This window comes from Muntiacus reevesi, chromosome 2 (assembly GCF_963930625.1).
Source record: "Muntiacus reevesi chromosome 2, mMunRee1.1, whole genome shotgun sequence".
Taxonomy (NCBI): Eukaryota; Metazoa; Chordata; class Mammalia; order Artiodactyla; family Cervidae; genus Muntiacus; species Muntiacus reevesi.
In genome coordinates, this window is record NC_089250.1 from 38351952 (window position 1) to 38364996 (window position 13045).

Consider the following 13045-nt stretch of genomic DNA (forward strand, 5'->3'; position numbering starts at 1 on the left):
TCCCAAATCACTACAGATGGTGACTGCAGCCATGAAATTAAAAGATGCTTGCTCCTTGGAAGAAAAGCATTTATCAACCTCAGTTCACTTCAGTTCAGTCACTCAGTCATGTCTGACTCTTTACAACCCCATGGACTGCAGCACGCCTGGCTTCCCTGTCCATCACCAGCTCCCAGAGCTTACTCAAACTCATGTCCATTGAGTCAGTGATGCCATCCAGCCATCTCATCCCCTTCTCCTCCTGCCTTCAATCTTTCTCAGCATCAGGGTCTTTTACAGTGAGTCAGTTCTTCACATCAGGTAGCGAAAGCATTGGAGTTTCAGCTTTAGTATCAGTCCTTCTAATGAATATTCAGGACTGATTTCCTTTAGGATGGACTGGTTGGATCTCCTTGCAGTCCAAGGGACTCTCAAGAGTCTTCTCCAACACCACAGTTCAAAAGCATCAATTCTTCTGTGCTCAGCTTTCTTTATAGTACAACTCTCATACTCATACATGACTACTGGAAAAACCATAGCTTTGACAAGACAGACCTTTGTTGGCAAAGTAATGTCTCTGCCTTTTAATATGCTGTATAGGTTGGTCGTAACATTTCTTCCAAGGAGCAAGTGTCTTAATTTCATGACTGCAATCACCATCTGCAGTGATTTTGGAGCCCCCCAAAAATAAAGTCTGTCACTGTTTCCGTTGTTTCCCCATCTATTGGCTATGAAGTGATGGGACTGGATGCCATGATCTTAGTTTTCTGAATGTTGAGTTTTAAGCCAACTTTTTCACTCTCCTCTTTCACTTTCATCAAGAGGCTCTTTAGTTCTTCTTTGCTTTCTGTCATAACGGTGGTGTCATCTGAATATCTGAGGTAATTGATGTTTCTCCTGGCAATCTTGATTCCAGCTTGTGTTTCATCCAGTCCAGCATTTTTCATGATGTACTCTGCATATGTTAAATAAGCAGGGTGACAGTATACAGCCTTGACGTACTCCTTTCCTGATTTGGAACCAGTCTGTTATTCCATGTCCAGTTCTAACTGTTGCTTCCTGACCTACATCTAGATTTCTCAGGAGGCAGGTCAGGTGGTCTGGTATTCCCATCTCTTGAATAAATTTCCACAGTTTATTGTGATCCACACAGTCAAAGGCACTGGCATAGTCAATAAATCAGAAGTGGATGTTTTTCTGGAACTCTCTTGCTTTTTTGATGATCCAACAGATGTTGGCAATTTGATCTCTGCTTCCTCTGCCTTTTCCAAATCCAGCTTGAACATCTGGAATTTCACGGTTCATGTACTGTTGAAGCCTGGCTTGGACAATCAAATTCCTTATGATTATATGGTGGAAGTGAGAAATAGATTCAAGGGATTAGATGTGATAGAGTACCTGAAGAACTATGGATGGCGGTTCGTGACATTGTACAGAAGGCAGGGATCAAGACCATCCCCAAGAAAAAGAAGTGCAGAAAGGCAAAATGGTTGTCTGAGGCAGGGGCCGGTGGGCTCTCGGCCCCGGCGGCTATGGCAGTGGCTACCGCGGCAGGGATACTGGCCGCACTAGGTGGGGTCCTGTGGCTAGCCGCCCGGCGGTTTGTGGGGTCCAACGTCCAGCGACTGCACCAAGGCGGGGACTCCGGCCTCATGCGCGGGAAGACCTTGCTGATCACGGGGGAACAGTGGCCTGGGCCGCGCCAACGCACCCGAGCTGCTGCGTCTGGGGGCTCGAGTGATCATGGGCTGCGGGGACCGCGAGCGCGCCGAGGAGGCGGCGGGTCAGGTCCGCCACGAGGTCTGCCCGGCTGGAGGCGGGACCAACTCCGGCGAGGCCGGCGAGCTCGTCGTCAAGGAGCTGGACCGCGCCTCGCTGAGCTCCGTGCGCTCCTTCTGTCAAGAGATGCTCCAGGAAGAGCCTAGACTGGATGTTTTCATCAATAACGCCGGGGTCTTCCAGTGCCCTTATATGAAGACTGAAGATGGGTTTGAGATGCAGTTCGGCGTGAACCACCTGGGACACTTCCTACTCACCAGCCTTCTCCTTGGACTCCTCAAAAGTTCAGCTCCCAGCCGAATTGTGGTTGTTTCCTCTAAACTTGACAAATACGGAGACATCAACTTCGAAGACTTGAACAGTGAACAGAGCTATAATAAAAGCTTCTGTTACAGTCGGAGCAAACGGGCTAACATTCTTTTTACCGGAGAACTAGCCCGCCGCTTGGAAGGCCCCAGCGTGACTGTGAATGTGTTACACCCTGGCATAGTGCGGACTGACCTCGGGAGGCACGTACACACCCCACTGTTGGTCAGACCGCTTTTCATTTTAGTGTCATGGGCTTTCTTCAAAACGCCAGAAGAGGGGGCCCAGACTTCAATTTATTTAGCCTTTTCACCTGAGGTAGAAGGTGTTTCGGGGAGGTACTTTGGGGACTGTAAAGAGGAAGAACTGTTGCCCAAAGCTATGGATGAATCTGTTGCAAGAAAACTTTGGGATATCAGTGAAGTAATGGTTGGCATATTAAAACAGGGACAAGGAATGGATGAGAGCTGTTTGTAAAACTGGATGTCAGCTCTGCCTTTAATCAGGAATGGTGTGTCTTGGATCCTTGCTACTTGAAAATACAATTTTGGTTTTATAATAGTACTGCTAAGAGGTTCATAGAGGTATTTTTAAGCTACTAAGAAGTTATTATTTAGAAAGCATAAAATTTCCCAAAAGATGTTTTAAATATATATAATAAGCATATCAATAATTATGAGTGATATGTTTATGCATGGATTACAAATATTAAGGAATTTAATGGCTTGAAATAGAAAAAAAAATGGTTGTCTGAGGAGGCCTTACAAATAGATGTGAAAAAAAGAGAAACAAAAGGCAAAGGAGAAAAGGAAAGATATACCCAATTGAATGCAGAGTTCCAGACAATAGCACGGAGAGATAAGAAAGCCTTCTTCAGTGATCAATGCAAAGAAATAGAGGAAAACAATAGAATGGGAAAGACTAGAGATCTCTTCAAGAGAATTGGAGATACCAAGGGAACATTTCATGCAAAGATGGGCATAATAAAGGGCAGAAATGGTAAGGACCTAACAGAAGCAGAAGATATTAAGAAGAGGTGGCAAGAATACACCGAAGAACTGTACAAAAAAGATCTTCATGACCCAGATAATCATGATGGTGTGATCACTCACCTAGAGCCAGACATCCTGGAATGTGAAGTCAAGTGGGCCTTAGGAAGCATCACTACGAACAAGGCTAGTGGAGGTGATGGAATTCCAGTTGAACTATTTCAAATCCTAAAAGATGATGCTGTGAAAGTGCTGCACTCAATATGCCAGCAAATTTGGAAATCTCAGCAGTGGCCACAGGGCTGGAAAAGGTCAGTTTTCATTCCAATCCCAAAGAAAGGCAATGCCAAAGAATGCTCAAACTACCACAAAATTGCACTCATCTCACAAGCTAGAAAAGTAATGACCAACCTAGACAACATATTAAAAAGCAAAGATATTACTTTGCTGACTAAGGTTTGTGTAGTCAAAGGTATGGTTTTTTCAGTAGTCATGTATGGATGTGTGAGTTGGGCCATAAAGAAAACTAAGTGCTGAAGAGTTGATGCTTTTGAACTGTAGTGTTGGAGAAGACTCTTGAGAGTCCCTTGGACTGCAAGGAGATCCAACCAGTCCATCCTAAAGGAAATCAGTCCTGAATATTCATTGGAAGGACTGATGCTGAAGCTGAAACTCCAATACTTTGGCCACCTGATGGGAAGAACTGACTCCTTAGAAAAGACCCTGATTCTGGGAAAGATTGAAGGCGGGAGGAGAAGGGGACGACAGAGGATGAGATGGTTGGATGGCATCACCAACTCGATGGACATGAGTTTGAGCAAGCTCCAGGAGTTGGTGATGGACAGGGAGGCCTGGTGTGCTGTGCTTCACAGGGTCGAAAAGAGTCAGACTGAACTGAACTGAGCTGATAAAGAGTATTTCACCTTTAAAGTAGGCAGATGCTAAAACTTGGAGGTTTTTATCCCCAGAACATCAGTTGTTGAATATTTTCCGGCATATCACTGATTAAAGGGGAGGATAAATATTCTAATGATGAAGCAGAAAGTGTGGAAAGGTACAGACAGCAGAGTCCCTTGCACCTTTGGAATGGGGATAGAAGGGGTGGAAATGTGCCTTTTGATTGTCTTCCTCACCCGTCAGTTGAAGCATCTTCCTTCGGATGGTCCAAAGGCCTCTGTTCCTTGTATTCATCTAGGAAACCCCCACCAGAGGTGACATCCACAAGTTCTGTCCTGGCTTGATGGGGCTTTTTATCAGTATGCATTTTATTCCAAGGTCTTTGTTTGTTTGTTTTAATTCAAGTATAGTTGATTTACAATGTTGTGTTAGTTCAAGGTGTACAGCAAAGTGATTCAGCTATATTGTTCTTCAGATTCTTTTCTATTACAGGTCATTACAATATACTGAGTATAGTTCCTTGTGCTATACAGTAGGTCCTCCTTATTGGTTATTATTGGTTATCTTTTTACATATAGTAGGGTATAACTGTTAATCCACAGATAATTTGTGAATTTATTCCTCCCCCGCTTCCTCTTTGATAACCATAAGTTTGTTTTCTAAGTCTGTGAGTCTGTTTTGTAAATAAGTTCACTGTATCATATTTTAGATTCCATGTATAAAGGATATCATATGATATTTGTCTTTCTCTGGCTTACTTCACTTAGTGTGATGATCTAATGATGTAAGATGATCAACATCCATGTTACTGCAAGTGGCGTTATTTCATTCTTTTTTGTGGTTGAGTAGTATTCCACTGTCGGAGAAGGCAATGGCATCCCACTCCAGTACTCTTGCCTAGAAAATCCCCTAGACGGAGGAGCCTGGTAGGCTGCAGTCCATGGGGTTACTAAGAGTCAGACACGACTGAGCGACTTCACTTTCACTTTCACTTTTCACTTTCATGCATTGGAGAAGGAAATGGCAACCTACTCCAGTGTTCTTGCCTAGAGAATCCCAGGGACGGGGGAGCCTGATGGGCTGCCATCTCTGGGGTTGCATAGAGTCGGACACAACTGAAGTGACTTAGCAGCAGCAGTATTCCACTGTATTAATATCTATAGAACATCTTATTGACTCCTCTGTTGATGAACATTTAGGTTTCTTCCAAGTCTTGGCTTTTGTAAATAGTACTGCAATGAACATTGGAGTACATGTATTTTTTAAAATTAGAGAGTTTTTGCCTTTTCCAGATACATGCCCAGGAGTGGGATTGCTGGGTCATATGGTAACTGTATTTTTAGTTTTTAAGGAGCCTCCACACTGTTGTCCATAGTGGCTGTACCAATTTACATTCCCACCAGCAGTGTAGGAGGATGACAACTCGCTGTGACAGAGAAGCAAGACACTCACACTTTGAGCAAAATGTCCTGGTTTGAGTTACCAGGTGTAGGGGACACTGTTCAGTCCTTCCCGCCTCCTTTGGGTACTGGGTGTTTCCATGCACACTGGCCTGATTTCCAACTGCCAGCTTTGCCTGAGGGCTCTCTTTGGCTCCGAGAGTCCACTCTACCCACACCAGGAGTATATGGGAGCAGCTGGTGACCCAAGGCCCCTTGGGGGCAGCTTCCCACTGTTACCTGGGGGGAGTTGAACAAACATCCCAGTTCCCTGGCCCTTCAGTTGGGACCCAAGACCAGTCTCCACCAGCTTTCAGAGTTCCCAACCCTGGAGGGCTGCAGGCCATTTGCCCCTGGGTGCTTGCTTGATACTGCAGTTTGTGCTGGCTGCCCTTCCTCCCCTGTGTCACACCCTCTCCTCGACCAGGGCATCGTGAAGGCACCTCTGATAAACCATGTGGACATGAATTCTTGACTGAGGGTCTCTGGAGACAGTTTACTCAATTTTTTTTTTTTTTTTGGAATTTTATTTTATTTTATTTTTTGAGCTTTTCTTTTTTTTTTTTTTCCATTTATTTTTATTAGTTGGAGGCTAATTACTTCACAACATTGCAGTGGGTTTTGTCATACATTGACATGAAGCAGCCATGGAGTTACATGTATTCCCCATCCCGATCCCCCCTCCCACCTCCCTCTCCACCCGATTCCTCTGGGTCTTCCCAGTGTACCAGGCCCGAGCACTTGGCCCATGCATCCCACCTGGGCTGGTGATCTGTTTCACTATAGATGATATACATGCTGTTCTCTCGAAACATCCCACCCTCGCCTTCTCCCACAGAGTCCAAAAGTCTGTTCTGTACATCTGTGTCTCTTTTTCTGTTTTGCATATAGGGTTATCATTACCATCTTTCTAAATTCCATATATATGTGTTAGTATGCTGTAATGTTCTTTATCTTTCTGGCTTACTTCACTCTGTATAATGGGCTCCAGTTTCATCCATTTCATTAGAACTGATTCAAATGAATTCTTTTTAACGGCTGAGTAATATTCCATGGTGTATATGTACCACAGCTTCCTTATCCTAGTTTCATTCTTTAACAAGTGGTTGACCAGTTTTCCCAGCACCACTTGTTAAAGAGGTTGTCTTTTTTCCATTGTATATCCTTGCCTCCTTTGTCGAAGATAAGGTGTCCATAGGTTCGTGGATTTATCTCTGGGCTTTCTATTCTGTTCCATTGATCTATATTTCTGTCTTTGTGCCAGTACCATACTGTCTTGATGACTGTGGCTTTGTAGTAGAGTCTGAAGTCAGGCAGGTTGATTCCTCCAGTTCCATTCTTCTTTCTCAAGATTACTTTGGCTATTCGAGGTTTTTTGTATTTTCATACAAATTGTGAAATTATTTGTTCTAGTTCTGTGAAGAATACCATTAGTAGCTTGATAGGGATTGCATTGAATCTATAGATTGCTTGGGTTAGAATAGCCATTTTGACAATATTGATTCTTCCAATCCATGAACACGGTATGTTTCTCCATCTGTTTGTGTCCTCTTTGATTTCTTTCATCAGTGTTTTATAGTTTTCTATGTATAGGTCCTTTGTTTCTTTAGGTAGATATGCTCCTAAGTATTTTATTCTTTTTGTTGCAATGGTGAATGGTATTGTTTCCTTAATTTCTCTTTCTGTTTTCTCATTGTTAGTGTATAGGAATGCAAGGGATTTCTGTGTGTTAATTTTATATCCTGCAACTTTACTATATTCATTGATTAGCTCTAGTAATTTTCTGGAAGAGTCTTTAGGGTTTTCTATGTAGAGGATCATGTCATCTGCAAACAGTGAATGTTTCACTTCTTCTTTTCCTATCTGGATTCCTTTTACTTCTTTTTCTGCTCTGATTGCTGTGGCCAAAACTTCCAAAACTATGTTGAATAGTAGTGGTGAGAGTGGGCACCCTTGTCCTGTTCCTGATTTCAGGGGAAATGTTTTCAGTTTTTCACCATTGAGGGTAATGCTTGCTGTGGGTTTGTCATATATAGCTTTTATTATGTTGAGGTATGTTCCTTCTATTCCTGCTTTCTGGAGAGTTTTAATCATAAATGAGTGTTGAATTTTGTCAAAGGCTTTCCCTGCATCTATCGAGATAATCATATGGTTTTTATCTTTCAACTTGTTAATGTGAGGTATTACATTGATTGATTTGTGGATATTAAAGAATCCTCGCATTCCTGGGATAAAGCCCACTTGGTCATGGTGTATGATTTTTTTAATGTGTTGTTGGATTCTGTTTGCTAGAATTTTGTTAAGGATTTTTACATCTATGTTCATCAGTGATATTGGCCTGTAGTTTTCTTTTTTTGTGGCATCTTTGTCTGATTTTGGAATTAGGGTGATGGTGGCCTCATAGAATGAGTTTGGAAGTTTACCTTCTTCTGCAATTTTCTGGAAGAGTTTAAGTAAGATAGGTGTTAGCTCTTCTCTAAATTTTTGGTAGAATTCAGCTGTGAAGCCATCTGGTCCTAGGCTTTTGTTTGCTGGAAGATTTCTGATTACAGTTTTGATTTCCTTGCTTGTGATGGCTCTGTTAAGATCTTCTATTTATTCCTGGTTCAGTTTTGGAAAGTTATACTTTTCTAAGAATTTGTCCATTTCTTCCAAGTTGTCCATTTTATTGGCATAGAGAGCTGCTGGTAGTAGTCTGTTATGATCCTTTGTATTTCAGTGTTGTCTGTTGTGATCTCTCCATTTTCATTTCTAATTTTGTTAATTTGGTTCTTCTCTCTTTGTTTCTTAATGAGTCTTGCTAATGGTTTGTCAATTTTGTTTATTTTTTCAAAAAACCGGCTTTTAGCTTTGTTGATTTTTGCTATGGTCTGTTTAGTTTCTTTTGCATTTATTTATGCCCTAATTTTTAAGATTTCTTTCCTTCTACTAACCCTGGGGTTCTTCATTTCTTCCTTCTCTAGTTGCTTTAGGTGTAGAGTTAGGTTACTTGACTTTTGTCTTGTTTCTTGATGTAAGCCTGTAATGCTATGAACCTTCCCCTTAGCACTGCTTTTACAGTGTCCCATAGGTTTTGGGTTGTTGTGTTTTCATTTTCATTCATTTCTATGCATATTTTGATTTCTTTTTTTATTTCTTTTATGACTTGTTGGTTATTCAGAAGCGTGTTATTTAGCTTCCATGTGTTTGAATTTTTAACAATTTTTTTCCTGTAATTGAGATCTAATCTTACTGCACTGTGGTCAGAAAAGATGACTGGAATGATTTCAGTTTTTTTGAATTTTTCAAGACCAGATTTATGGCCCAGGATGTGATCTGTTCTGGAGAAGGTTCCGTGTGCACTTGAGAAAAAGGTGAAGTTGATTGTTTTGGGGTGATATGTCCTATAGATATCAATTAGGTCTAGCTGGTCCATTGTGTCATTTAAGGTTTGTGTTTCCTTGTTAATTTTCTGTTTAGTTGATCTATCCATAGTTGTGAGTGGGGTATTAAAGTCTCCCACTATTATTGTGTTACTATTAATTTCCTCTTTCATACTCGTTAGCGTTTGCTGTACATATTGCGGTGCTCCTATGTTGGGTGCATATATATTTATAATTGTTATATCTTCTTCTTGGATTGATCCTTTGATAATTATGTAGTGTCCTTCTTTGTCTCTTTTCACATCCTTTATTTGAAAGTCTATTTTATCTGATATGAGTATTGTGACTCCTGCTTTCTTTTGGTCTCCATTTGCATGAAATATTTTTTTCCAGCCCTTCACTTTTAGTCTGTATGTGTCTCTTGTTTTGAGGTGGGTCTCTTGTAGACAGCATATATAGGGGTCTTGTTTTTGTATCCATTCAGCCAATCTTTGTCTTCTGGTTGGGGCATTCAACCCTTTTACATTTAAGGTAATTATTGATAGGTGTGGTTCCGTTGTCATTTACTTTGTTGTTTTGGGTTCACGTTTATACAACCTTTCTGCATTTCCTATCTAGAGAAGATCCTTTAGCATTTGTTAAAGCGCTGGTTTGGTGGTGCTGAATTCTCTCAGCTTTTGCTTGTCCGTAAGGCTTTTGAATTCTCCTTCATATCTGAATGAGATCCTTGCTGGGTACAGTAATCTAGGTTGTAGGTTATTCTCTTTCATTACTTTCAGTATGTCCTGCCATTCCCTTCTGGCCTGGAGGATTTCTATTGATAGATCAGCTGTTATCCTTATGGGAATCCCTTTGTGTGTTATTTGTTGTTTCTCCTTTGCTGCTTTTAATATTTGTTCTTTGTGTTTGATCTTTGTTAATTTGGTTAATATGTGTCTTGGGGTGTTTTGCCTTGGGTTTATCCTGTTTGGGACTCTCTGGGTTTCTTGGACTTGGGTGGCTATTTCCTTCCCCATTTTAGGGAAGTTTTCAGCTATTATCTCCTCGAATATTTTCTCATGGCCTTTCTTTTTGTCTTCTTCTTCTGGGACTCCTATGATTCGAATGTTGGGGTGTTTCACATTGTCCCAGAGGTCTCTGAGGTTGTCCTCATTTCTTTTGATTCTTTTTTCTTTTTTCCTCTCTGCTTCATTTATTTCCACCATTTTATCTTCTACCTCACTTATCCTATCTTCTGTCTCCGTTGTTCTACTCTTGGTTCCCTCCAGAGTGTTTTTGATCTCATTTATTGCATTATTCATTTTTAATTGACTCTTTTTTATTTCTTCTAGGTCTTTATTAAACATTTCTTGCATCTTCTCAATCTTTGTCTCCAGGCTATTTATCTGTAACTCCATTTTGTTTTCAAGATTTTGGATCGTTTTTATTATCATTATTCTAAATTCTTTTTCAGATAGATTCCCTATCTCCTCCTCTTTTGTTTCACTTGGTGGGCATTTTTCATGTTCCTTTACCTGTTGGATATTTCTCTGCCTTTTCATCTTGTTTAGGTTGCTGTGTCTGGAGTAGGCTTTCTGTATTCTGGAGGTCTCTGGTTCCTTTTTATTGTGGAGGTTTTACCCAGTGGGTGGGGTTGGACGATTGACTTGTCAAGGTTTCCTGGTTAGGGAAGCTTGCGTCGCTGTTCTGGTGCGTGGATCTTGATTTCTTCTCTCTGGAGTGCAATGGAGTGCCCAGTTATGAGTTTTGAGATGGGTCTATGTGTTAGGTGTGACCTTGGGCATGTATGTTGGAATGTATGTTGACATTCAGAGCTATGTTCCTGTGTTGCTGGAGAATTTTCGTGGTATGTCTTGCTCTAAAACTTATTGGCTCTTGGGTGGTGGTTGGTTTCAGTGTAGGTATGGAGGCTTTTGGACGGTCTCTTATTAAAGTTCCATGTAGTCAGGAGTTTTCTGGTGTTCTCAGGTTTGGGGCTTAAGTCTCCTGCCTCTGGATTTCAGTTTTATTCTTCCAGTAGTCTCAAGACTTCTCCAACTATACAGCACTGATAATAAAACTTCTAGGTTAATGGCGAAAAGATTCTCCCCCATGAGGGACACCCAGAGAGGTTCACAGAGTTACATGAAGAAGAGGAGAGGGAGGAGGGAGATAGAGATGAGCAGGAGGAGAAAAAGGGGGACTCAAGAGGAGAGAGACAGATCTACAAAGTTGTCTGTTCCCAGAGTGTTCTCTGTAGCCCAGACACCCACAAAGATTCACAGAATTGGATTGGGAAGAGAAGGGGAAAGGAGGAAATAGAGGTGTTCTGAGGTAGAAAATGGGGAGTCAAGATTGGGAGAGAGTAATCAACACACTCCTGAATAAAAATGGGAACTGAATACTGGATTCTTAAATGTCCACAATTTATATCATATACTGAAAAACAAAGATTAAAAATCTAGAGTAGAGGTTAGACTCTTAAAAATACAATATTAAAAACAAAAACCAAAACACACACAAAAAAATTTTAGAAATATATATGAAGTTCGGTTTAAAAATAGGTCTTCTCTTTATTTTTTTTTGTAAGGTTATAGTGTAATGAAAATGAAAATTAAGGAGTAGTAGAGGAGTAATAGAGTACTTTAAAAGGAAATAAGAGAAAAAGAAAAATAGAAAATAGAAGAGAAGAAGAAAAAAAACCAAGAAAAAAAATTTTCCTAATTAAAAAAATCGTAAAAATCTATGAAAATGAAATTTAAGGAGTAATGGGGGAGTAATAGGGAATTTTAAAAGAAAATAAAAGAGAAAAAATAAAAAAGACAAAACAAAAAAATTTTTTTTACTTAAAAAAAAAGTAAAAATATATCTAGAAATTTCTCTGGAGCTGTTGCAGTCAGTGTAGGTTCGGTTCAGTTTCAGATAGCTCCTCGTTCCAGCTTACACTTATCGATATCTACAGGCCCCTTCCAGTGTAATCGGTGTTATCTACAGGGATTTTAATCTGTTGCACTGGTCCCTTCTGAAGCGGTTCCCTTTGTTTATTTGGCTTCTGTTTGCCAGTCTCTTCAGTGCCTAATTTCCGCCCTGACACAGGCGGGCAGAGGTGGTCTCTTATTCAGATTGCTAGTTCCGTCGCGCTGCGGGGAGGGACTGGCGCTGCTTTCCCCGTCTATGCTGCTCAGGCCCCCGGCTGTTCTATATGGAGTGTGCCCTGCGCTGCGCGCAGTTCCATCCCTCAGGTGTTCCACAAAAGTGTGGAACAAAAAGCTGCGCCTGCTTTTTGTGCCTTCCGCGTCCGAGTGGCTCAGGCAGCCAGGAGCTTGACAGGCACACTCTCCCTGGGTGCAGCGCACCTTCTCCCCTCCACGGTCCCAGTCTCAGTTTCTGCCCATGCCAGTCGGGTGCCTGCGCCCTGTGTCTCGCCGCGACCCTCCCAGCAGATGTCGACCATCCAGAATCCCCGGAGGTCTTTGATTAGAAACTGGAGGCCTGTTTGCAGTGCGGTAGGGGATGCAGTCCTTGGGGCCGAGCCTGCCCCTTTCCCCTCCCCCCTGCCTCCTGCCTCCGGCGGGGCTGGGCCGGTCCGCAGCCTGCGAGCTCTTCTCTCTGGAGAAGAGCTTCTGGACCTTTGTTCTGCTCGGTCCCTTTGTTCTGCGAACGGCCGGCAGTGTGTTCGGGCCGGTTAATTTTCTCTCTCTCTTTTGCTGTCCCACAGTTTAAGTTGGGAACTCACAAAAGCTCCCTCTGATTGTCCTCAGGGCACTCAGGCCCGGACCCTACCCCAAGCAATGCCGCCCGCTTCTCTTCGTTCTGCCCCCACTTGCTGGTGGAGGATGCGGGCATCTGGGGTACTTTTCTGCTGGGAGTTGCTTTTAGGCTCGTAATCTGTGGGTTTTATTTATTGTTCCCCTCCCAGTCAGGTTGCCCTCCGAGATTCAAAAACTTCCCCCAGACCCACCAGTGCGAGGGTTTCCTGGTGTTTGGAAACTTCCTCTATTAAGACTCGCTTCCCGGGACGGATCTCCATCCTTAGCTCTTTTGTCTCTCTTTTTATCTTTTATATTTTGTCCTACCTCCCTTCAAAGACAATGGGCTGCTTTTCTGGGCGCCTGATGACCTCAGCTAGCCATCAGAAGTTGTTTTGTGAAGTTTGCTCTGCGTTCAATTATTCTTTTGATGAATTTGTAGGAGAGAAACTGGTCTCCCCATCCTATTCCTCTGCCATCTTGGCTCCTCCCCTCAATTTTTTAAAAAAGTGTGTTACTTCATCTGTTGTATCTTCAGTGTGGACTCCATCCAAGTGCCTCCAGGT

At 42.1% G+C, this 13045-nt stretch overlaps 1 protein-coding gene and 1 pseudogene across 3 annotated transcripts in view; both read left to right on the forward strand.

The window, feature by feature from the left end:
• Positions 1-13045, forward strand: part of RIN2 (Ras and Rab interactor 2) — a 211009-nt gene that overhangs the window by 92824 nt on the left and 105140 nt on the right. The gene's annotated exons all lie outside the window — the stretch shown is intronic.
• Positions 1512-3059, forward strand: LOC136157830 (retinol dehydrogenase 14 pseudogene; annotated as a pseudogene).